We start from the raw sequence: 27,188 nt of genomic DNA, 5'->3' as shown, positions 1-27,188 counted from the left end.
TGTGGGAGCAAGCTGGTAGAACCTACCACTTCTCCATGACATAACTCCTGCCAATGGTTGGTGGAGAGGTTTAATAAGACCCTTAAGAGCATGATGGAAACTCTTCCGGAGGACTTGAATGAATGAAATTAAATGAAATGGGGTTTTATAAAGCACGTTTCTACCCAGAGGCCTCGTAGCGCTGAGGACGGGTGGAAGGGAATGCCATCAGACTGAGAGTTACTGATAGAGGAATGTTTTCAAATTTTTATGAAACTTGATGAGATCAGGTTCGCTTCGCAGGGTGAGGGGCAAGGAATTCCAGATGGAGGCGGCGTTCCAAGAAAAGGAACGGCCTCCCCATCTAGCTCATTTGATTTTCCTAGTTGATGCCAGAAAGGTTGTGCTGGAGCGTAAAGATCTAGGAGGGTGGTTTGGGGTGACGAGGGCACTGATCATTGCAGGGCCTTTCTGCCACATGGCTTTGTGCGCCATGCACATTGCCTTGAATTTAATCCTAGCCTGTATGGGCAGCCAGTGCAGTCTCCTCATGGCGGCAGTTCCCGAGTGTCTTCGGGTGAGTCCCAGAAGGAGAGAGCCGCCGCATTCTGGGTGAGCTGGAGTTTTTTAATAGAGCTCACTGGAGCGTCCAGATAAAGGGCATTCCCGTAGTCAAGACAGGACAGGATGATTGCCTGTACCATTATCCTCCGAGCCTGAAAAGGAAGGAGAGCAGAATTTTTCTCAGCATCCTCATCAGACAAATGGCAGATAATTTAGTGGCTTGCTGATTAAAGCTTAGGGGGTTATCCAGCCATATTCCAAGGCTTTTAATCTTGTCTCTGGGCTCTGGAGGAGTACCCATGCAAATCGGCCAGTCAATGCTGGCTCTGGGTGACATGGATTTTACCAGGAACATCAGCTCCATTTTATCCCCATTTAATTTTAAATGAGAAAGTGCCATCCATTTGGTTATTGCTTCCAAACAGCTGCCCAGATTACTGGGCATGCCCTCGAGATGGTTCAGGGCCACCACTAATTGGGTGTCGTCTGCATAGGTTACAACTCAACTCAACTCAAAGCCATAAGGGTGCACTATCTCTGCCAGGGGCTCCATATACACATTAAAAAGGGTAGGTCTTAGGGAAGAGCCCTGGGCACCCCGCGATTGAGGGGGCAAGATTTACATTGAGTGGAACTGTTCGATAACTGAAACATCCGGCCTTCTAGGAAGGATTGCAACCAGGTGATGGCCTGACCTGTGACTCCAAGGTGTCTTAAACGGGAAACCAAGATGTTATGGTCCACAGCACCAAAGGCGGCACTCAGGTCTAACAGCATAATTGCCGTAGTGTCGCCCTGATCCATGTGCCTCTGAGCTAACTCAGTTACTGTCCACAGGGCGACCTCAGTCCCGAGCTTGGGGCGGAAGCCTGCTTGAGAACCATGGAGTAGGTTATTAAACTCCAGGTAGTTAACCAGAATGGAATTAATATGCTTCTCAAGCAGCTTGCTCACCCATGGCAAAAGAGAGATCGGAGGATAGTTAGCCAATCGTTGCCGGGTCGAGGTTTGGTTTTTTCAATAGTGCTCTGACCTGTGCGCACTTCCATGCCTCTGGTACTGTTCCTGTGGTAATTGAAGTATTCAAGACTTCAGGAGGAAGTGATATTACCTCCTGCCATGTCACTTGTTTGGCTGCAGAGAAATTCAATAGAAAGCAGTTGGGTCCAATCTTTTAGAAAGTCTGTTGTGCCAAATTGAGTCTCTAGTTGGCAGAGGTATGCACCCTGTCCAAATAGAAACTACAATTCTATTCAGGGTAGATCAGTCAGACACTATAAATTATCCTGTGCTCACCATCTGGAAGCTTAGCACTGAGTAGTCAGGCCTAACATAGGAGGCAATGTGTAAAGTGTTTGTGCAACACAACACGCAATAACACAATGAAAACACCACAAAACACCAGGTAAGAAAAATAGATATGAATTTTATAAATAAAACAAGACCTGAACAACAATCCAATCGACCACGCACAGGAGCAGGTGATGATACATTGACATCCTTGAGTCTCAAGCAACAGGAGGCAAGCCAACAAGTCTTGGAGCTCACTCTTGATTCAAGTCAGAGTCCATCTCTCCCTCAGAAGGGTCAGAGAGCAGCAGGGCAGCACAGCAGAAAAACAATTCTTCCAGAGCAGCAGTCCAGCAGAGTGACAGTCCCTGTAGCAGCACATACGTTTTTCTGACAGATGTTCTATACAGGTCTAGAAGTGTTTGATATGGTGGGATCAAAGGCCCAGTGCTTTTACCCAGTTGTGCCTTTTAAGCGGAGGTGACTTTAAAGAAGGATTTCTGCAGTGCACAGAGGTCATTTCTTCCTAGCCCTGGCTCCAGACTCATTACAGGGGATAATCAGCCCTTTGTGTGGGAACAGGACACTGCCTATCCGGGTGTGTCAGCTCCTCCCTCCCATCCTGCCCAGGACGAGTCATGAGGATGGAGATGGGTATTCAGACACACCTAATATTCCTTTGTAGGTGTCTGTCTAGAAAGAATGCACAAAGTCAAGTAGTCACCCACCATAGGCGTGTATTGGAGACAGGCTGCAGGACACAGAGCCGTAAGAGGAGAGAAATGTCAACTTTCTAAAAGTGGCATTTATAAAATTGTAATGTCAAATCTAAAGGGATTTTGACATTACAATTCCAAAGATATTAAACATACAGAGTTACTCCTTTGTAATCTGGAATTACAGCTTAAAAGTGTAACAAAGATTACCCAATGTTAACCTATGAGAGGAGCAGACCTCACAGTAGTGAAAAGCGAGTTTAGGTGTTTTTCACTACTAGGACATGCAAAACTTAAATGTAAATGTCCTACCTTTTACATACACAGCACTCTGCCCAATGGGCTACCAAGGGCCTACCTTATTGGCGATGTTTGAGTAATAAAAGAGGAGTTTTAGGCTTGGCAAAGGGCTTTGAATGGCAAGTTGAAATTGCAGTAAAACTACACACACAGAGGCTCTGCAGTGGCAGGTCTGAAACACATTTAAAGGTTGTGTGGGTTGCACACTCAGTGCTGCAGGCCCACTAGTAGCATTTAATTTACAGGCCCTTGGCACAGGTAGTGTACTATATTAGGGGCTTACAGATAAATTAAATATCCCAATTGTGGATAAACTAATGTTACCATGTTTAGGGAAGAAGGACATTCCCTTTAGAACTGGACAGCAGTGGTAAGGTTTTCAGAATCCTAAGGCAACAAAAATAAGGTCAGAAAAAGAGGAGATGGACGACAAAATGTTTGAGTTGATCCCCTCAAAGAGGTCCATTTTCGAGAAGGCACTAAGTATGTGATCCACTGACCTTAGTCAGAGAGCAGTGGGAGGAAACCTCTGAGTCACCTGAAAGGGCTGTGGTGCATTATTTGATTGGCCTTAGTAAGTTCATGGTACACTACATAAGTAAGATGAAGGCTAAACTACAGCAAGACAAGAGATGAAGGTTTAGCATGATCAGAAAGCAATGCTGATTGAGTGCCAAAAGGGTCAGGGTTTTTGGCTAATTTGCCCAAGAGATTTTGATTCTAAATGGTGTGTAGCATGCAAGGTACTGCAGAAGGTTTCTGAAGTGAACTACTTGGTGAACACAGGTGGCACATGGGAGCCAAACAGTGTTCAATGTGAACCGGCCTAAGTCATACCGCAAGAGTGTTTTCACTGAACATTCTGACAGTGACAGAAGATGTGAAGGAAGATAGTGAACAAGTCTTGGCCGATTGCACAACTTTGATAATGATGGTCTGTGGAAGGAGTACAACTTTCCCGTGAAAAGTACAGAAACTATAGAGAGGTAATGGATGATTTCCTCATCACGTTCTGCTTACTCTAGGATTCACTCTTGTCTGTTTGCATGACATAAATACTGGTGATAGCTTGCCAGTAAAGAACAAGGTTTAAAAGAAGTGACACCAAGTCCAGGTGTGCATCAAGACATGTTGCTAATTTGGATTTAGGAGTGATTGATCATCCTGCTTTCCTTGGGCCAGTTCAGTGATATTGATGCCTGAGCAAGGATCCATACATGTATTATTTTGTGTGGATTGCTGAGCCCTCAAGGAGGTGACCAAGATACATATACATTCTTCTTTCAGAGCAAATGAGCTAGATAACCTTTTGACTGCTGCTTTCTTCTTAAGTACCCATTTATCTGACCAGTGGCTATTGGCAGATCCCATTAGTGCATAGTGTCATGGTAAAAACTGCATTCTCTATACCATTCTCCATACCAGTGGGGTTATACTAGTTTCTGATTAAACCTTTGGACACAGGAATGTCCCTTCGACTTTTTGATGCCTCATGAACCTTGTCATCTTATGTTTGGAGTTCTGTGAGACCTATCTTGTTGACACTCCCATCTTAACCAGCTTTTGGGAGGACCACCTGAGGCAGCTAGAAAAGGGTGGTCAGGATACAGGGAGCAAAAGTGACCATCAAGGTTACCAAGTGCCAAATGTATTAGTCTACTTTGGGCATCGTGTGGGCAAGAGGAAGATCCATTGGTTGGACATTAGGTTATATCCGTGTTGGAGTGGGAGGACGGCACCGAGGTAAGTAATTGATGGTGAAACACTGCACTCCACATTGGGGTATTAAGAACGTTTCTCCATTCTTGAATTGTGCACCTCATTTTGTCATCCTTTACAGAATGGCGTAAAAATGTAGACTGATGATGAATTGTATTTATTTCCTTGCTTCTTAGAGGGATATTCTGGATTATTTCTAGATTTGTGAAGTTGCGGGTCACTTAACAATCTTCATATTCCTTGTGCACTTTGAGTAGTTTTGTGATTTGCAAAATGAAGCTCTTGACTTTTTTGTCATTTTCAGGTGATATGTCCTGCTTTAATATATTTAAAAAGGGCTCTACCTAGATTTGCTTCACAGAAAGAATGGCCTCTGACAAGGCTTCCAGGCAACTATAATTATGGATGTTATGTAGGTAGCAAGCAGCTATCGGGTGCAACGCAATCATAGAAACCAATATTGGAGGTGATTTTGAGAGGGATAAAATCAGAATGAGAAACCCCAGGAACAATTAACTCTAACATCCCTGACCTTACTACAAAAATGAAGTACATGCTCTCAGTGATTGAGTTTCTTCCAGAAATCGGGGCAGGCTTAGACAAAGGAGCCTTAAAACACATTGGTCAACGTGGAAGCCTGGGACTCCGATAGCTGGTACTTCCAACGTAAGGCAGTGCATTTGGAGGACAGGGCCCCGTAGGGGCATTGTGAACTTTTACAGTGTTACAGAGAACCTGGAATAAGAATAGATCATGGGCTACCTCTTGGAAGTTATATCCTGACCTTGAGGTCTCTCTTTCAACATGCCCTTGGAGCTTCAACAGGTGCATTGAATTCCAGGCAATGCACCTCATGCCAGAAACAGGGCTTGACAAATAAGAGGCTGCCTCTTATGCCATGAACAGACTAAGGAGATCTTTGCAGTGGCACATAAAGATGGCCTGTTTGACATAGATAGTCATAAAATTCAAATCAGCACAGAAGTCTCCAGGGAGACTAATGCAAAGCAGAAAGACTTTTTATCAGTAAGAACTCAGTTGCGGAAATGTGACATTAAATCTGGTATGATAGAACCTCCTTGTACGGGGGTAATAAACAACGGACAGTCGAGGAACTTTCATGAACCTCTTGACCTCAATTGTTTGGATGACCTGAAGGGTCCACAGTGGACACTATTCTATCATCTTTAGATGTTATGGCCTATCTTCAGAGTAAGGACCCACTACCTACTTAGCAAGGCTGGTGGCTGGACAGGTCTTATAGGAATCCAACTGAATGAGAGAGGGAGATAAAGACTGACATGCAAATCACCCATGATAACATCAGTGACCAAAATAGATCGCCCTTGAAGCCCACAACAAACCTTGCCAATGCTATTGGCATTTGACCCACGAGCACCTGATGGCCCACTTACTTCTCTGGTATTGATGAGTAAGCCATGAAAAGTCTAGCCTTCCCTGGACTTCCTAGTCTTCTCTGGACTTTATGTGGTTGTGTGTGTGTATGTGTCCATGTAGGTTTCGGTTTCCACTCCTTGTCAAACCTATAGTCTTCGACTTGGACGGTTTCCTTGTGCTGCAGTTCCCACTTTGTGTTTCTCACTCCTTTGAGTCATTGTCTAACAAATAGTTTCTCAAGCTGTCTTTCATGTGGCCCTGTGCCTCTGCAGATTCAGTCAGCCATTTTCCTTATACTTGGGGTGTCCCAAACCTCCCTTGCTTTACCCCTACATTGACAGATCTAGTTTGTTTGTGGCTCCCATCCTGCCATTGTCAGCAAAAGCCAGGCTCTCCATATCTATTCTGTTTATTGCAGTCCTGACCAAACTTCACATTCTTAATTCCAGGGCCATCTCAATATGCTTCCTGCAGCTCCTTTTCCCATTCAATTCTGCTTGTCTGGAGCTCTGTGCCCCTCCCTTACTCCCATTTTTCATTTCATTCCCCACCCATTCTCAGTCCATACCCTGGTTCCCATTTCTGAAGGGCAGTGTTACTTATGGTATTCTGTGTCATTTATTAATAACTTCAGACTGCATGACTAACCATATGTGGTCAGGGGGACTACACTCAGTGATAAGACCTGTGTTCAGTTATTCCCACATTCGGGGATACAGGAAACCTTAATGTACGTTCTCATCTGCTGGTCTATGGCTACAACTATGCATATGTTTTATGTTGTTTCATGATATTTTACGATTCTAAGATTGGAGTTTTTGATATTTCCTCGTTGTGATCTCATTCGGATTCTTTCAGGGCGTGATGGTTATATGTCTATCTTTCCATAACTATATCAATATCAATATCTATATCTATATCTATATCTATATCTATATTACCTACTAGTGGTAGTTATAGTTAGGACCTTGTTTCTATTCAATGTTTTTTTCTTTTGCCAATATCTTTGGTGCCGTTTGACGAATCTTCGTGAAATTTTCAAAAGTAATGGTTCACTCAGGTCAGCTCCTGTCTTAAAAGGTTTGGGGTGATTCATCTAGCGGGGGCCATAAAAAAGGGGATCCCAAAACTCGTTTTCTCCATGTTAAGTTCCATAGGAACTTTAGACACGGCTACAGAGCCAACTGCTGAACGGAATTACACCAATTTGGCAAAAAGGTAGCTCTTGGTTCAGAAAGGGTGGTTTTTTTAAATGGTATAAATCCGTTCAGTACTTCCTGAGAAATTTCAAAAATAAAAATATCGAGCAATGCCTGCCCCGCAGGAGGCGGGTAGCCGCCTGGGACTGTGGAGGCATTGGGGCTCCCCCCATGGTCCCCAAAGTTGAGGGCCAGGCCCTGGGGGATGGGGTCCCCAGGGCCAGAGGTGGCCCACGCAAGGAAGGCCATGCGGCCCCCCTCCCGGGACATTGTTACAAATATTTTTTTTAAATGAGGCCATGTCCCAGGGGCCAATAATAGCCTCAGGAGGGGGACTGCGCAGCCCCCCTCCTTTAAAAATTAAATTAAAATAAATATGTGGCCATGCCCCGGGGGTGGGGTCCCCAGGGCCGAAATCAACCATGGGAGAGGGGCAGCACAGCCCCCTTCCCATTTAAAAAATAAAAAATGCTCAGGCGGGATGAGGTCCCCAGGGCCCAAAAATAATTAAGGGAAGGGGCCACACAGCCTCTCTTCCAAAAGAGCAAATAACTCTAACCAATATGCAAATGCGCCTCCTGGCACATTCTGAATTAGGGGATTAGGTCCCCTTCAATCCTAATGTTGTTTTATGATATTTTATGATCCTAAAATGGGAGTTTTTGCTATTTCCTCATTGTGATCTCATCCAGATTCTTTCAGGGTGTGATGGTTATATGTCTATCTTTCTATACCTATATCTATATCTATATTACCTACTCGTGGTAGCCAGTAAGTTGTCATAGGTAGGACCTTGATTCCATTCAAAAAGTGTTTTTTCTTTTGCCAATATCTTTGGTGCCATTTGACAAATCTTCACAAATTTTCCAGAATTAATAGTTCACTCAGGTCAGCTCCTCTCTTAAAAGTTTCAGGGTGATTCATCAAGGGCGGGCCAAGAAAAATGGGGGATCCCAAAACGCGTTTTCTCCATGTTATTTTAATACGAACTTTAGACAAGGCTACAGCCCCAACTGCTGAACGGAATGACACCAAATTTGGCAAAAATATAACTCTTGGTTCAGAAAGGGTGCTTTTTTTAAATGGTTTAAATCCATTCAGTAGTTCCTGATAAATGTAAAAAATAAAAATATCGATACCTGAGGGCCAAGGAAGATTCGCAAACCCTCCCGAGCACGAGCTTCAGTCTGAATGGCTGTCAAGACTACAAACCAGGAAGTGTTGGCAGCCATCTTGTGACTCAGTAAAAACGAGTCACAAGAAAACATCAGAAAAAAGGATAAATAACAAGAAAGGGTGGCAGGGTAGAAACACCATGACCCCCTAGGCCTGCTAAGGGATTCCCAAAGGGACGCCCAGGGCCATAAAAAGTATTTTATTTTTATATATTTGTGGCCAAATTCATGCTGGGTGCATGAATCTTCAAAGAACAAAATGTGAGGAGGGTCTTGAGGTTCCGTGACGATTTGAACCCGTGTTTTCAATGTTGTCGGAAATACATAATATTGGTATCAGCGAACCGCAAATGGTCCATTTAGCATATCCTGGTGTTTTCGCTACGATACGAGCAAGAGTACTCCTGTTATGAACACATTTCTGATCTACCCATGGCATCCATCTTAGATCATGGCAGCCATTTTGTGTTTCTTGCCCTCACATACGCAATAACCTCTGATCACTTCATTACGATTAAGGACACGTAGCCTTAGCCGGAGATTCACCTCTTTCGTGACACGTGCACCTTAAACCAGATCACGCTGTAGCTACATGACTCGACAAAGGCTGCCTCCTCTGCCCGAGGCCAGCCCAACTGAACTGGTTCTCGTGTCCATTGTCCCGATCATGATTAGGTGGCCGAAGCCGGTAGCCTTGCCCATTTACAACCCACAAACATCTCTTAACCCGCTTTTCTATCTTCCACACCTGGCTCCGTTCCTTTCTTTCTGAATCTTTATTAGGGGGAGGTAACGAAATTTACGATGAGGCGGTCCGGCTCTTGAATACAATATTGACAAGGGATTGTGATGAACTAGTGGGAACCCCTCTTCGTAGATGTTTTGTATCAGATTTTATCAACGGTTCCTGTGTACGCCAAATATTTATTGCTTATGACACAAAGGTTTTGGGAATGTACCAACATGTGAAAAATTCGCCTGAAGGCCAAAATTTAGTATATAAGGAGCAACCCTCTTTGTACAATTTGAACAGGCTCCTAGATACTGCCCATGTGTAGTTTCTGTGACTTCTGTGTCCCTGCAGTAATAAACCTTTGGTCTTTGACGCCACCATCGAGAAGCCCGTGTTTCTGTTCATTTGCGCACCAAGGCAGGTGGAACTCCGGGGTCTTTGGGTGTTGTTCCCTGACACCTCTGGACGGAACCAAAAAGTCCAGAACTCCAATTGGCGCCCAACGTGGGGCGACGTCATTCGGTACCGGTCCAAAAGCCTGAAGAGTTCGAGAAGCTTCGTGTGAAGATTCCTGAGGGAGGCGCCCCACTTCATCGATCCCGGCATATCGCAAAAGTGGCCCGAAGTTCTCTTCCACGAGGGTTCCCGTTCAGGACGGCTGCAGTGGGCCGTTGCCTTGACCGTCGCCCTGTCTTGGACCCGAGGTGCAGTCCTTAGTACAGCGAAACGTGACGGGTTTCTCCTTGGTACCGGTCCAAAAGCCTGAAGAGTTCGAGAAGCTTCGTGTGAAGATTCCTGAGGGAGGCGCCCCACTTCATCGATCCCGGCATATCGCAAAAGTGGCCCGAAGTTCTCTTCCACGAGGGTTCCCGTTCAGGACGGCTGCAGTGGGCCGTTGCCTTGACCGTCGCCCTGTCTTGGACCCGAGGTGCAGTCCTTAGTACAGCGAAACGTGACGGGTTTCTCCTTGGTGACGTCTTCAGTGCCTCAGTTAAGTATTTAGTGGTTGCTAGTTAGTGGGTTACTTTGAGAGGGTTGTTAAAATCCTTTTTGGTTCTTGGTTTGGTTTGGTTTCGTAAGATTATCATTGATTGTTCTGGTTACGATAATCTATTTGGTTTAGTTTGGGTATCGATACATCAGTTCGTTTTGGTAGGCCTAAAAGTTCTTGGTTCAGGTGCACATATTTGTTTCGTGTTTTGTTTGTTTTGTGTTCCGGACTGAAAAATGGTAAGTCGGAGAAATTGTATGTTGTCTTGTTTCGGTTGCAACAGTGACTCACGATTGGAGGACTCATGTCTGGTTCCTCCGATTGGGACTCCCCTATATGACTTATATTGTAAACATGGTGTGGGTCCTATATCTTATAATGAGGTGTGGGTCCGCTACACCGAGAAAGATGGTGTCCTTAGTTGGCCACTGCATGGTAGTTTTGAACCCGAAATTCTTGATAATTTAGAAGCGAAATTGTTTAGGAAGAAAGCCCGGCCGGCAATGTTTGATTCTTTCCGTTACTGGCGAAAAGAATCTAAACAGAGAGAAATTAAAAGGTTAAAGAAAGAACAGAAAGAGAAAGAAGAGTTGACTCTAGAGCAAGCAACTAAACAGTTGCAAGATAACGAGTGTGAGAAGGCCATAGAGGTGGCCATTAGAGAGCATAATTTAGCGATCGACAAGTGCTATCCTGCCTTGCCATCGAAAACAGCTAAGATACTAGAGGACCCCGAAAACGATCCTCTGTTGTCTTATCTGTTACGGTCACCTCCACCGTATGCACAAGGTGCTACGGCTCCACCTGTACCGAATGTTCAATTGCCGGTTGCTGGACAACCTGGTATTCCTGCTCCTGCCCCTCAGAATCAAGCTCCTGTACCTCCTGTAGTTAATGTGAATGTTCCTACGGCTCCTCCTCTTCCTGGGTTGCCGACTTCTATACCTGTATCTGTCTCACTTACACCTACTGTTCCACAAACTATTTTTCTCGATACTCCTACTGTTCCGCTATCTGTTCCTACTTCTACTGTGTTCTCTACGTCTGCGAGTGTGTTGACTCCACTTTCTGTTCGTCAAAGAATCACTGATTCTGTGTCTAATATGCTGTCTCCTTTCTATAAGACTTTAATTAAGACTCCTACTTCTGACTCTGTGCAGAGGCGTAGCCAGCTTCCAAGTACTGAGGAACGGGGAATTTTAGATTCCACGGCTCTCAGATGGATTTCGAAGAGTAGGAGATATAGTACGAGAGATGTGCTAGATACATTTATGCAGTGGAAGGAACCAACGCAACGGTATGTCTTTGATGAGATGTGTTCGTTGTTACGTGAGGAGATAGAAGAAGATGATGTTGAATCGAATTTAGAAGACTTAATTAAGGTTCAGAAAGAGTTTGCTGCTGGTATGATAGTAGGTGAAAATATAGAAGAAGCGATGGAACTGATCTTAAGTTTTAGAAATGATCCATCTCTTCGTTCACCGAGAGATTTAGACAAAGGTAAGACGAAGCTGAGTCGCCAATATCCAATGAGGGAGGTTCCTCCGATTTGGCGCGAAGCTGTGCAAGCTGATGCTCCTAATGGTATTGTAGCCGCTCCGGCGCAATTCCAGAGAGTATGGATACATATTCCGTGGAAGCGAGCCGAAGTGCTAGCAGTGAAACAGGCCTTACCAGATCCGCGTAAGAATCCTGCTGGATATTATAAAGAACTGACACAGACAGTTGAGGCTTGTATAATGAACTTAGCAGACATTGATATGTTATTTGGAAATGTAGTTCCTCAACCAGTGTGGGCTAAAATTCGTAGAGAGGATCATCAAGTTGCCTTAGGTGGTGATTGGGCAGCTATCACTGCAGCGGATGGTCAGCAAACGGGTGGTGCAAAACCTGAACCCCTAATTGCTAATCTTCCGGGTAGAATAATAGACTTAATGAAGACTCTGATGCCCGCATTGCGTGTTAATTGGGACAAGTTATCCGCATGCAGGCAAAAGAAAGACGAAAGTGTCTCCGACTTTTTCACGAGGTTCGAAGAGACTTTTGTAGATCATAGTGGTCAGGATATGAGCACAGAAGGAGGACAGAGACTGTTTGTCGATAAATTTGTGCATAATTTGTTACCTGAGTTATGCAATAAATTAAAGGATTCAGAGAGTGCGTGGGCTGTTTCTACAACTGCGCAAATACTTGCAACTGCACAGTATTACGAAAATAGGGATAAAGAGGAAAAAGAGAAATCAGACAAGAAAACGAGAGATTTAAAGACTAAAGTTCTTTTGCAACAGGCGTATCCGCCTCGCACGAATTAGACTAATATGCAACAGAATTCGTATCAAAGGACAGATTATAATTCACCGAGGCCTAAATATCAGTGGAACCAGTGTGCGTACTGTAAGAAAGAGGGTCACTACAAGAATGAATGTCCGATCTTAGCGCAAAATAATGCAGCAGCAGCTCAGAGAGGTCGTGGTGGTTTTGTGCAGAATTCTAGAGGTCGAGGGCGAGGTGCTATGCCTCCACAGACGAATGATCGTCCTTCCAATCACTTTGATCAAAGAAATGGACAGTCAGCCCAGCAAAATAGATCTCAACAATATCTTGTTGAAGACTATCGTGAAGTGGATGAGGGATTTCAGCAAAATGGGTACTAGGACAGCCATGGACAGAGAGAGGGAGTAGTATCAGTTCCAGTGGATCAGAGTGGGCCTTATGTCGCAGTAGCAACATCAGGTGTAGTCGAACCGTTTCTGTTGGATACTGGTGCCGCAAAAAGTTCTATCATTCATGCGAAACTCCCTGGCGCACCTTTGTCCGGCTCAACAAATGTTTCTGTAGGTTTTTCAGGCGCCCCTGTTTACAACCCCATATCTGGCCCTTTGTCTATCTCTGTTGGACCGTGTCAATTGAAAGCACCCCTGATTTTGACGACGGGTTGTAATGAAAATCTGCTTGGTTTAGACTTGTTAAAACGACTATATGCGACATTGTACTGTTCTCCAGAAGGGGTACAGCTTACATTGGGTAAAAGAATCACCTCTCCGATGTACTTGTCAATGGATGCACTCCCGCCAGAGCTGCGTTCACTCCCTGATTCTCTTTGGGCGACGGGTCCTAATGATGTAGGCCTTTTAGAAATACCACCATATGTAGTAACTTTGAAAGCAAATGTGAAATTTCCAAGAATTCCGCAATACAAAATATCTAGTGAAGGTGAGCGTGCACTTTTATTGATTGTGCAAGATTTGATTAAGAAAGGTGTAGTTGAAGAAACTAAAGGAAATGTTTGTAATAGTCCTGTATTACCGATTTTGAAACGAACTGATACTACAAAGCCTCCAGTGTATAGGTTTGTCATCGACCTCAGAGAAGTCAATAAGATTGTGGTACCGCAGTTTCCTGTGGTTCCAGACATTACTGCCTTGTTAACATTGATTCCTGCTACAGCTACTTGGTTTTCAGTTATCGACTTGAAGAATGCCTTTTTCAGCATTCCGATAGCCGAGGAAAGCAGAGATATTTTCGGCTTCTGTCTAGGAGGTCGCAGTTTCAGATTTAAACGCGCTCCACAGGGCTACTGTGAGAGCCCATCTATTTACAGTCAAGCATTAAAGAGTCAGTTAGATTCCTTTGTCCTTCCTCCAGGTTCTGCTCTAGTGCAGTATGTAGATGATCTTCTAGTGGCTGCCGATGACAAGGAAACTTGCAAAGCAGCTACGGTTTCGTTATTGCATCACTTGTCTAATTTGAATCACAAGGTATCACCTTCAAAAATGCAATACTGCTGCCAAGAAGTGACCTACCTAGGTCATCTCTTGTCAAAGGAGGGAAGGAAGTTGACCCCAGAGAGAATAAAAGCAATTACGCAGATGAGTGTTCCACGCACACAGAGAGAAGTACGTGCCTTTTTAGGTATTACCTCTTACTGTAGGCAGTGGATCCCAAATTTTTCTCTTTTAGCAAAGCCATTGGTAGCTTTGACTGGGAAAAATGTTCCGAGTCCGGTGCCATGGTCTGATGAATGTCAAGAGAGTTTTTCTGAGTTACGAAAAGCACTGTGTTCAGCTCCTGTATTGGGTACACCCGATTACAGTAAGCCATTCACGCTTTACGTTCACGAGAGAGAAGGTTGCGCGTTGAGTGTTCTGACACAGAAGTTTGGTGATAAACAACGCCCCTGTGCGTATTTTTCATCAACATTGGATCCGGTAGCTAGAGCGTTACCTAGTTGTTTGAGAGCTACAGCGGCAGCTGCGGCTTCCAATCGACAATCTGCTGGTTTGGTGATGAACAACATGCTAGTGGTCATGGTTCCTCATGCGGTGGATACACTCATGAATCGAACCAAGACACAACACCTTACTAGTGCGAGACTATCTGGTTACGAGCTGACATTACTAGCGAGTCATATTCAGATCAAAAGATGCAATGTATTGAATCCAGCAACGTTGTTGCCGGCTAATCAAGAGTCGAGTGATTCCGAACCACATGATTGTTGCTTTAGAACGGAGGAAGAGACAAAAGGACGTATTGACTTAAAGGATACTCCATTGTCAGATCCAGATGGCACATTGTATGTGGATGGGTCATGTTTTAAAATGGAGAATGGTGATGTGACTGCTGCTTACGCAGTAACGACTTTGAAGACGATTGTGGAGACTGCAAGAGTGAGTCAGAATTCTGCCCAAGCTGCAGAATTAATAGCTTTAACCAGAGCGTGTGTTTTAGCTAAGGGAAAGAGAGTGAATGTTTTTACAGATAGTCAGTACGCATTTGGCGTGGCCCATAGTTTTGGCCGTTTGTGGAGAGAAAGAGGTTTCATTACGTCCCATGGGACTAAGATTCAACATGGTCAGCTAGTTAACGACTTGTTGGAATCTCTAACCTTGCCGACTGAAGTTGCGATTGTGAAGTGCAGTGCTCATAAAGCAATCACGGATGATGTTGGTCGTGGAAATGCTTTTGCTGATGAGACCGCTAAACAGACAGCTAGAGACATGATGAGCAGAATGTATGTAGCTACGTCTGCAAGATGGATTGCTGAATCTGGAATGTGTGAGGATACAATGGAAAGTGTGAAAGAGATTCAGAAAGAAGCAACTGAGGAAGAGAAACGTGTATGGAGAGAGAGTACGGGCAAATTGGATTCGAATGGGTGTTGGATTGATTTGACAGAACAGCAGCGTTGGATGTTGCCTGATGCGTATGTGCTTGCAGTGGTGACGATGGCGCATGGAGTAGCGCATATAAGTTCTAAAGGAATCTGTAAGATGTTGGCTCCGGTCTGGAAGAATGATGGGATCAGTAAGTGTGCAGAGAGAGTGGTGAAAAATTGTATGGTATGCCTGATGCATAACCCTGGCAAGGGAACTCCAACTCCTGCTGGTCACTTCGCTCCTCCTTTCTGCCCCTTTGAAGTGATTCAGTTAGACTTCATTCACATGGATCGCTGTAATAATTTGAAATATGTCCTGGTGGTAGTCTGCGCTTTTTCCAGATGGATCGAAGCATACCCACTAAAGGACAACACTGCCCTATCAACAGCCAAAATTCTTCTCAAAGAATATTTCCCTAGATTCGGTATGCCACGGATTGTATGGTCAGATAACGGAAGTGAGTTTATAGGGAAAGTTATGCAGAGTGTGTGTGCAGGTCTAGGTCTGAAACAAAAGTTCCACAGTGCGAACCATCCCCAGTCTGCTGGTTTAGTGGAGGGTTACAATGGCACCCTCAAACTGAAATTAGCTAAGATACAAGCATCCACAGGTTTAGCCTGGCCAGACGCACTTCCTTTGGCTTTGTTATCCACGAGAGCAACTGTACATTCTAGAATGGGGCTTAGCCCTTATGAGATAGTGTTTGGCCGCCCGGCAAATATTTGGGGTGTGCCAAGGCCTAAGGAGTTTTGTTCTCTAGAATATCCTATGTTAATAGACTACCTTTACGACTTGACTGCTAAATTGAGTCTTATTCACCAACAGGTTTTCGATGCTTTACCAAAGCCTCCGGAGAGTCCAGGGCATCAGCTGAAACCAGGAGATCAAGTGGTTATCAGGAATTTCGCGAGGACGAAGAATCTTCAGCCCAGATACATCAGCCCCTTCCAGGTCCTGCTTGCAACGAGAACAGCAGTTCGTGTAGCTGGTCGCAAGCACTGGGTGCACGCATCCCATGTTAAGCGTGTACCTTTGCCACTTCCTTACGACGACTGGGTGAAGAAGGGAATTGGTGCCTCTGAGTTTGAACGCACGCCAAAATTCATCCCTTTCAGCGATGCCAAATTGATTACTGACACTCCGAAATCTGACTCTCCTCCTGAAAAGACTCCTTTGAACTCTGAACATTTGTCTCCTGCATCAGAAAAAACTCTGTCATCTGCGAACTTGAACATTGCAACAGCTACCAGTGATACGCTATTTACCGATCAAACAGTACCTGCGAAGCAAAGATATAATTTACGAAATCGTAAAATGGACAAATAAAGCAGGCAACTGCATATTGTGATATTTTGAAATATTGAACTTTTGCCTTCAGCCAGGAAGTTTGCTATTGTTTTATTGTTTTTGAAATTGCCTTGCCGTCTGGGTAGCCGTAGGGTCGTGGCTGTGTGCCTAGTTGAATCTGCGGGGGTCTGACACAAGGTCGATCTTTCTGTTAGTTCTGGGAACTCCCAGGGCTGATAGAGGCATTTTCATCTACGTACACATCATCAGTGGTCGCGAGCGGATTGTAGAAGATGGAGCTTCCTGCGCTGCAACGAGAAAATGTGATTTATGTTCGCAGAAACAGACTTTACAGAATTCTTCACAGTAAATGCTTTTTGATGCAATGTGCCATTACATTTCTAATTGTTTTGATAACGTTGGTGGGTGGAATCGTTTTCGGTATAAGTTTGATTTTTGTACCAGTAACTACAGTACCTCCCCTTAATCCTGTTACTTCTACTGTTTCCTCTATACACTCTTTTCACTCGTTTCCTGAACATGAGCAAGCCCGACGCTCAGAATTCATTAATAACACTTTTGTACAGCTCTTGCACCAACACCAACTGGTAGTTAACACTACAGATTGCTGGGTGTGTGGCTTGATACCCCACACTATGGATAAAGGCATTCCCTATCTGGTTTTGCCTTTCAGCTACAATGGATCATTTCAGGCCCTTCAAACCATCTTTGCTTATGCCCTTGAAACCTATCCTCCGCGTCCACCACGTTCCACTAAATATAACTCTGCCAACAAAGCCTTAGTCCAGGGAATTATTGACATGATCAAGGACGTCAATAATACTCCATCATACCCTAGAGACGAATTGCGAGTATATTTAAGTTGGAATTCTTCAGAGTATCGCCTTAGCTTGGGAGAAAGCAAGCGTAAAAGCTCAACTCCAATCTGGGTCGTACCTCACCGAGGTCAGGTCTGTTTGCAAGGTAATGGGAGAAATCCGAGAGCTCAGCTAGGGAGGAGTGAGTGCGTAGAGACTTATGTGTTTCCGGCTAACTCTTCCCCTGCTTTCCTTACTGCTAGGGGTACCTACTTCATCTGTCGAGACAGAGCATATACATGGTTACCTGCTGACTTTTCAGGTTCATGTTATATTGCTCGATTGTTGCCTCCAACATACACTGCTTCATCTGACTACCACAGAACCAGAGTAGCAAGAGGTGTCTTCAGCAAGGAAGATACCGCTGGTCGGGAAGCTGGAGACTTCTTCAAAGGCTTCCTTCCGTTCTGGGGACCTATGGCCAATAGTAGAAACATACGTCAGCTAACACGGGTAGTTGAATCTACTATTACCGAAACTGCTGGTGCCCTTAGCAATTTGACAGCTGAGCTTCAGGCGGATAGACTCATGACGTTGCAGAACCGTATGGTTCTAGATGTTATACTTGCAGATCGAGGTGGGGTATGCAGAATGATCCAATCGAGCTGCTGTGTCTTTATTCCTAATAATGCTCCAACAGTCTACGAGGCGATCTCTAAGCTACACAAGATTTCCGACTCTATACACGTAGACAAGGGAAACTGGTCCTTCATGGAGTGGTTTTGGACTCTGATCTCAGCATGGGGATGGAAGGTTCTAATGGTCATTGGTGTCATCTTAGTATTCCTCTTCTCATGCTGCCTGATTATCCAGTGTGGTCCAGCCCTGTGTAGTCTTTGTGCTGCAACCTGTTTTAGGAAACCACCTGCATTTGGAGAAAAGGCACGAGAAAGGATGATGATACAACAACATGTCACTGACCTGATGAGCATAGAATTAGATTCTGACATAGACTGAGTAATTGCCTATGTAAGGGCAAAAGGAGGGTCTGAGGTTCCGTGACGATTTGAACCCGTGTTTTCAATGTTGTCGGAAATACATAATATTGGTATCAGCGAACCGCAAATGATCCATTTAGCATATCCTGGTGTTTTCGCTACGATACGAGCAAGAGTACTCCTGTTATGAACACATTTCTGATCTACCCATGGCATCCATCTTAGATCATGGCAGCCATTTTGTTTTTCTTGCCCTCACATACGCAATAACCTCTGATCACTTCATTACGATTAAGGACACGTAGCCTTAGCCGGAGATTCACCTCTTTCGTGACACGTGCACCTTAAACCAGATCACGCTGTAGCTACATGACTCCACAAAGGCTGCCTCCTCTGCCCGAGGCCAGCCCAACTGAACTGGTTCTCGTGTCCATTGTCCCGATCATGATTAGGCGGCCGAAGCCGGTAGCCTTGCCCATTTACAACCCACAAACATCTCTTATCCCGCTTTTCTATCTTCCACACCTGGCTCCGTTCCTTTCTTTCTGAATCTTTATTAGGGGGAGGTAACGAAATTTACGATGAGGCGGTCCGGCTCTTGAATACAATATTGACAAGGGATTGTGATGAACTAGTGGGAACCCCTCTTCGTAGATGTTTTGTATCAGATTTTATCAACGGTTCCTGTGTACGCCAAATATTTATTGCTTATGACACAAAGGTTTTGGGAATGTACCAACATGTGAAAAATTCGCCTGAAGGCCAAAATTTAGTATATAAGGAGCAACCCTCTTTGTACAATTTGAACAGGCTCTTAGATACTGCCCATGTGTAGTTTCTGTGACTTCTGTGTCCCTGCAGTAATAAACCTTTGGTCTTTGACGCCACCATCGAGAAGCCCGTGTTTCTGTTCATTTGCGCACCAAGGCAGGTGGAACTCCGGGGTCTTTGGGTGTTGTTCCCTGACACCTCTGGACGGAACCAAAAAGTCCAGAACTCCAGTCTGAGGGGAAACAATGTTTACAGACCAACTTGCATCCTGTCCCCCAACTAAACACTTAAACAACACAGAAGGGGGTGCTAAGGGTCTCTATGGATACTGTGGAAAACCTGCACACTCAAATGTAGAGTATAGAAGAAAAACAGTCCAAAGGAGAGAGAACAAGCAGTGAAAATACCCATCAGCCCACCCGGAGGCGGAACCTCATCATCTTGGTTGGAATTAGAAACTGGTATCCACTAGACACCTCTTCAGATCTCTTGTCGAGGGATGCTAGTATAGGAACCACCAGTGAGATGGACAGCCAGCAGGTAGTGTTAGAGGGCTGAAGGGAAAAGGGTTGCAGTGCTCAAAGTGTGAAGAATAGTATTAAAAATACCTGTTATGATCACAAAGAACTACTTTATTGAGAGTGGCCATTATAACGGTATGATTAAAAGCAGAGTGAGGATAGTATGGAAAGAATTACTATCAGTCATAGATATTAATTGGTCAACATGTTTCAGCCCTAACAGGCTTTCATCAGGACCTATGTTATACACTACTGCAACAATGAAACAAACACACCATGGGTGATAATGATGTAGACCTACCGGTAAATTTGTACTCTATGGTAGTCTCATCTATGTTTGACAGACACTCTCCTGACGAGAAAAAAGAAATTCACACAAGGTAGACGCAAATGTAAGCATGTTAGATAACAGCAATTTGTGTGTGAATCAGTGTACCACAGTTTGATCATTTTAACTCACCCATAAATGTTATGGAGAAGGCCTCACCTCGCCTGGCACACGCTCAGGTCAAAGAGGCCACGCTCTAAACATGGGTATAAAAACATGAAAAAGGTTTTTTACATGTGCAAATACTCACCATAAAGTGCGTAATGAGAGGCTTTTAGTGATGCTCGATGTAGGCAGTGATTAGTGGCAAAATCGCAGGTAAAGCACGTGGAAGAAATCAAAGCACCTCTGATTTGTATAAATATTAAATGTTCAGTGCTCCGGTTAAAATTTGATGATCATATGCACCTCTCTTCACGAAAGTGCATGTATATAGCCTGATTTTTGTGGAAGAGATGGGCACATAAACTAAGATCTTGAGCGTACCAGACCACGTTCTATCCCAAATGAATCAACAACGACACTGTGGAATCTTCCACCTGTACAAGGTCACCACCCTTGTGGTAATTGCTCTGTATGCCCACAAACCAAGAAAACGCTCACAGTGAATATTGGCACATCACGTCCATGGGTGCTAAAACGGCACACAAATTGTAATAGCGAGAAGGTTATTTATCAAATCACTTGCCCGTGTGCCCTTCGCTATATAGGCATGACGACCAGAAAGATTAAATTAAGGATACAGGAACACAAAAGCACCATCAGGTGTAACAAACAAGCGACCCGGATGACAAACCATTTTCTCACAATGAAACATTCTGCTGAAGATATGGAATGGTTAGTACTGGAATAACCATTCATACCCCCACATGTTAGCGATATCTCCCATTTTCTGTTCGTGAAAGAACAGAAATGGATTTTCAAACTTAAATGCGACATTGAGGGGCTGAACGACGAAATTTCATGGATTCAGCTCTGAGATAACTGTACCTTTTACCATATCTCTGGTGTCGGTGTAAACACCTATGTGTAGTTCTAGTGAGTCTATCACACACCTCTAATTCCGGTAGTTACTCATGAGAATCCAGTGTTCCATGTTGTATCAGTACCCTGACCGGTCAAATGAAACCTGGCGAAGGCGAGCACTTTAAAACGTTCACATTAAACGTTTATATCTAACCTCAGAATGACGCATATCTGTAGTTGCACTATCCATCTTAGACATTTCCAGGATGTACCTAGTGTTTTTTCTAAATATTGACACTGGCTTTATTTTTTCAAATCCCTATGTTTGCAATTACTCATGTTTGCAATTACTCATGTTCGCGAGCATACGGTTTGGTATCTGGTTTCCGTTCCTCGAAAAAGGACCAATCAACATTGAGCATACCTGTCATGCCTTTCTCTATTTGTTTTGGTCCACGGTGGTTCCACTCTTAATACACGCGGCTGCAGCCACGTACGTTCTATCAGAATGACACCTTTCTGTAGATGTATAATCCATCTTAGAAACGTTAAGCTTATACGTGAGGTTAACTTTAAGAATTGACATTGGGTTCATTTTGTAAAATCCCTATGCCTACAGTGATACACGGTCCTAAGCACTTAGATCGGTATCCGGTTTCCGGTCTTTGCTAAATGACCAATCAATTACCAGTATAGCTGTTAAGCTTTTTCCTATCTGGTCCACTACGGTTCTACCCCGCACACACGTGGCTTTAGTTTTGTACGACCGGAAACACTTAGATCGGCATCCGGGTGCCGGTATGTATAGAAGGACCAATTAACAACAAGTATATTTGACATGCCTTGTTCTACCTGGTCCGCTACTGGTCCATCCCAGATAAATGTTGCGGAAGCGTTTGCTTAAGTGTTTCCGGTTTCGATATTGAACCAATCACCCTCGAATACGTGTATTGAACTCTAAAAACACGGCTCCTCTTTGGTCCGCATTTGGCTCTCTTATTCCCTCCTACCGGACATGCTCACCGCCTTCCCCTCGGCTCAGAGGATAGACTGAGGCAACGACGGACAGGTTGGTGACACAATTCAGGCTCTTCTGCTAAAGAGCTCAAAATTTCCTAGCTAGATTTATTTGCTGAGCTCCAGATCGTTTGTAATCTTAGCCATGCTTTCATTTTCATTAATCTTTGTCAGTCTCAAAGTATTATGACAAAATTGCTAGCATGCAATATATAACCTTTTTGAATACACGCTCAAGATCTTGGTTTATGTGCCCATCTCTTCCACAAAAATCAGGCTATATACATGCACATTCGTGAAGAGAGGTGCATATGATCATCCAATTTTAATCGGAGCACTGAACATTTAATATTTACACAAATCAGAGGTGCTTTGATTTCTTCCACGTGCTTTACCTGCGATTTTGCCACTAATCACTGCCTACATCGAGCATCACTAAAAGCCTATCATTACACACTTTATGGCGAGTATTTGCACATGTAAAAAACCTTTTTCATGTTTTTATCCCCATGTGTAGAGCGTGGCCTCTTTTACCTGAGCGAGTGCCAGGCGAGGTGAGGCCTTCTTCATAACATTTATGGGTGAGTTGAAATTATCAAACTGTGGTACACTGATTCACACACAAATTGCTGTTATCGAACATGCTTACATTTGCATCTACCTTGTGAGCATTTCTTTTTTCTCCTCAGGAGAGTATCTGTCAAACATAGATGAGACTACCATAGAGTAAAAATGTACCGGTAGGTCAACATCATTATCACCCATGGTGTGTTTGTTTCATTGTTGCAGTAGTGTATAGCATAGGTCCTGATGAAAGCCTGTTAGGGCTGAAACATGTTGACCAATTAATATCTATGACTGATAGTAATTCTTTCCATACTATCCTCACTCTGCTTTTAATCATACCGTGCATGAATCTTGCCAAAAAAATAAAGAAAACGAAGCACGGGGTTCCGCACTTCATTCCTTTGAGCCCCCAGGTGGGCCATTTCCTGAAGGCAATGAGGAAATTATATGTGGGGGCCTGCAGCCCCGGGGGACCGCCACCTCCCCAGGGCTTAGTTTATCATATGCTGGGGCATTCAGCCCACTCTCAGCCCCTGGGACTGCCACCACCCTGGGGCTTTTTAAAAAAATGTGTGGTGGGGATATGGTCCCTAACGCTCCCTGGTGACCACCACCTCCTGAAGCATTTAATTATTATAGGGTGGGGGACCATAGACCCCGTAGACCCAGGGACCGTCACCTCCTTGGGGCTACTTTCAAAAACAAAGTGTGGGGAGTTGGCCCCCCACAATGCCCTGGGGACCACCACCTCCCGGGGCACCATTGATTAAAATGCGGGGGACCTTTGCAGATCCTTGGGGACCACCACCTCCCCGGGGCTTTAATCAGTTGAAAGGGGGCCATGCAGCCCCCCTCCTGGAGCCCTAGATGGCCCTGGGGACCGTCACCCCCCAGGGCTGGCTCCTGTAAACTCCTGGGGTGCCCACCATTGGGACATTGCCATTTGCTATGGCAGGGCGTGAGCATGGGTCCCGCCCTGCCATAGCAAACACTGCTTTGCTTCTTGGAAGCGAGAGCAGGAAACATGTCCTCGCTTCCAAGAAGCAAAGCAGAATTGCTTTTGAACAATGGGAGATGCATGTCAGTAGCTCCCCTTGTGCAAAAGCAATGCCGGCCCCCGCAGGAGGCGGGGAGCCGGCTGGGACCATGGAGTCATTGGGGCTCTCCCTACAGTCTCTAAAGTTGAAGGCTAGGCCCTGCGGGATGGGGTCCCCAGGGCCAGAAGTGGCCCACGCACGAGAAATTATTTACATTTTTTTTAACAAGGCCAGTCCCCGGGGAATGGGGTCCGAGGGGCCAATAGTAGCCGAGGGAAGGGGGGCCACATGGCCCTCTCCCTAAATATATATATATATTTTTTAAAAGAACGAGGCAAAGCCCGGGGGATGAGGTCCCCGGGCCAATAATAGCCTCAAGTAGAAGCAGCGCAGTCCCCTCCTTAAAAACAACAAATTAAACATGCGGTCATGCCCCAGGGATGGGGTCCCCGGGCCGAAATCTACCATGGGAGGGGGAAGCGCAGCCCCCTTCCCTTTAAAAAAAAATGCTCAGGCAGGAACAGGTCCCCAGGGAAGGGGGCCACACAGCCCCTCTTTCAAAAGAGCAAATAAAAAAAAAAGCTGGCATCTCGCTGAAGTCCACAACCCCTCCCTGCACAACTGTGCAAATGCGCTTACTGGGGTGTTCTGAATCGGGGGATTAAGTCCCGTCAATCCAAAGGCTCCTTAGGGGCCAACCAGACCACCAGGTACCTCCAGTAATCCCCACACACTGGGATTGATGAGAGGTGGTCCGAGGCCATGCCCCTTTTTACACCACTCTGCAAAAGTGCCTCTTGGCACACTGCTGCTGGGGCGATGATGTCCTCTTGTGTCCTGAGGACCTCAGGACTTAATCCCCCAAGCAGCAGTGCACCAGGAGGTGTCTTTGCAGAGTGGTGTAAAAAGGGGGCGTGGCCTCAGACAACTCTCAGCAATCAAGCTTTGTGCGGCTTACTGGAGTTTCCTGATGGGCTAGTTGGCCCCCAGGGACCCTCAGGAGACAAGGGGACTTTATACCCCTACCAAGAGCATGCCAGGAGGTGGGTTTGCAGCGTGGTGGACAAAGGGGGCATGGCCTATGTCCACCTATCAGAAATCCCACTATCAGGGACATACTGAAGGTATCAGGTAATCAGCCAAAGCACAGGGCAGGACGCACCCTTGACCTGCTGTTCTCCAATATCAACTCCATCTCTATTTCGGCCATTAAACCTTTATTGTGGACGGACCACTCTTTGGTCGAGTTTAACTTTCACCTACCCACAAAAAACCCTAGGTCCTCCAGCCAAATAACAACCCATAGGAGAAGTTATGCCAACTTCAAAGTTGAAACCTTTCGGAAACACTTTGTCCATCCTTCTAGAGAAGAGTCAAGTGTTGACGAAGCAACAGACAGACCTCAGAGCCACATCGCTTCAGCCCTGGAGCACTGCTCACAGCTCCGGCGCGAGGCCAATCCCAGGCGCACCGTGTCCGAAAACTGGTACGGACAAGAACTGAAGGCACAAAAAAGGAAATGCACAATGCTCGAACACAAATGGAGGTTAACAAGAACTCAAGAGACGAGGGCTGTTTACAAAAAAGAACTGTCACAATATACTAAAGCCATCAGGAAGGCAAAAAAAGCTTACTTTTCTAGCAGAATCTTAGAGAATAAGAACTCCTCAAAAGAGCTTTTCAAAATTGTAAAAGAGCTCTGCAGTCCTGCCAATCTCTCGTCCAACTTGACTCCCTCTCAAAAAGGCTGCGACAAAATGAATAACTTCTTTTGCGAAAAAATAGACAAGATCTATTCATCCTTCTCTAAACCCAAAACAGACAGCCGGATGGATCACGAGTCCTCCTCCCCTCAAGCCTGCTGCACTAGCTTTGGCCCTTACTCCGAAGAGGAAGTAGGCAACGCAATGCTCAAAATCAAATCTGGCTCCCCCCTGGACCCCTGCCCTCATCATATTTTCCGGCAGCTCATTCCCCTGATCTGTCCTGCAGTGACTCAGGTATTAAATCATTCATTAGATGCTGCAGAGTTCCCATCCAGCTGGAAGATCGCCACAGTCACTCCCCTTATAAAAAAAACTGGTTTAGATATTAACAATCCGGCCAACTATAGACCCATAGCCCAACTTCCCTACCTGTCGAAAGTCCTAGAGAAACTGGTCAATAGACAATTGGCCAGCTTTCTCGAGGCAAACAACCTGCTGGACATCACACAGACGGGTTTCAGGGCCAATAACAGCACAGAGACAACTCTCCTAGCAGTGCTGGATCACATCAGGATGCACGTAGATCAGGGAAAGACAGTTGCCCTGATATTGTTGGATCTCTCGGTGGCGTTCGACACGGTCCCCCACCACCTGCTCCTGGAAACCCTAGCATCTAAAGGTATCAGGGACAAAGCTCTGGGCGGGCTGCGGTCCTTCCTATCGGAGAGATCACAATCAGTACGCATGGGTAAGTTCTCATCCCCATGCCGAAACATCAAATACGGGGTCCCACAGGGGGCCTCACTAAGCCCAACTTTGTTTAACATTTTTGTTTCATCCCTGGCGGGAATAGGCAGAAAGTGGGGTGTGGAAATCTGTTCCTATGCCGACGACACCCAACTCACTGTCATCCTGGATGAAAAAAACTATCCCAAAGAAAGGCTACTTAACTGTCTTACTGAACTGGCTGAATGGATGCACCAGCATTGTTTAAAGCTCAATGCAGATAAATCCGAGATACTTCTGTTCGGAAGTCACACCCAGCTGTGGAATGACAGCTGGTGGCCAAAAGTGCTGGGCATTCCACCTGCCCCATCAGAAACAGCAAGGAACCTTGGAATAACCATAGATACTGCCCTATCCATGAAGACTCATGTAGCTGCCATATGCGGAAAAGGCTTCGCAATCCTAAAAATGCTTAAGAGAGTCTTCCCCTGGATTCCAATGGAGTGTAGAAAGATCCTGGTCCAGTCACTCTTGATGAGTAGGCTGGACTACGGAAACTCCCTGTTTGTAGGCATGGCCGAGTATCTTTTCACCAAGCTCCAAATGGTGCAGAATGCAGCAGCCAAGGCCATCTGCATGAAAAGAAAATACGACTCGGCCAAGAGCTGTTTGCGTTACCTCCATTGGCTACCAATGAAGCAAAGAGCATCTTTTAAAATGATGTGCATTACTCATAGAGCACTGCACAAACTGGTCCCCTCATCCGTAGAAATAGGATTCAGTTTTATGCTCCCACTCGGAACCTCCGCTCTCAACTCTTGGCTCGTGCAAAAACCTGCCGGGTAAAGAGAGCTAGGATGGGCGAGCGCGCTTTCTCCCATATCGCTGCTGCCAAATGGAACGAACTACCCACAGCCCTTCGACTTACAGAATGCCACCTGGCATTTAGGAAACAGCTAAAATCTTTCCTCTTCCCCCATCCTGAATAATTCTAACTGGGCTCTCACCCACGTCACATGCACATTAGCAAGCATAGCGCCGTGATATCCTACCCTGGATGATTGTTAGCGCTCTACAAGAAATTAAATTAAATTAAATTAAATCAGGTAGGCGAGTTGGCCCCTAAGGACCACCAGCAGCAAAGTGGACTTTAATCCCCATTCAAGAGTGTGCCAGGGAGCACGTTTGCAGAGTTGTGACGAAAGGGGGCATGGCCTGCTATGAGA

The 27,188-nt window shown here is 45.2% G+C and overlaps 1 protein-coding gene across 7 annotated transcripts in view; it reads left to right on the top strand.

Annotated features, from left to right (window-relative positions):
• SLC19A3 (solute carrier family 19 member 3) overlaps positions 1-27,188 on the top strand; it is a 550,876-nt gene that overhangs the window by 190,011 nt on the left and 333,677 nt on the right. The gene's annotated exons all lie outside the window — the stretch shown is intronic.

Source organism: Lissotriton vulgaris, chromosome 11 (assembly GCF_964263255.1).
Source record: "Lissotriton vulgaris chromosome 11, aLisVul1.2, whole genome shotgun sequence".
NCBI lineage: Eukaryota > Metazoa > Chordata > Amphibia > Caudata > Salamandridae > Lissotriton > Lissotriton vulgaris.
Note: the sequence above shows the minus strand (reverse complement) of the source record. Positions and strands in the feature narration are given on the sequence as shown.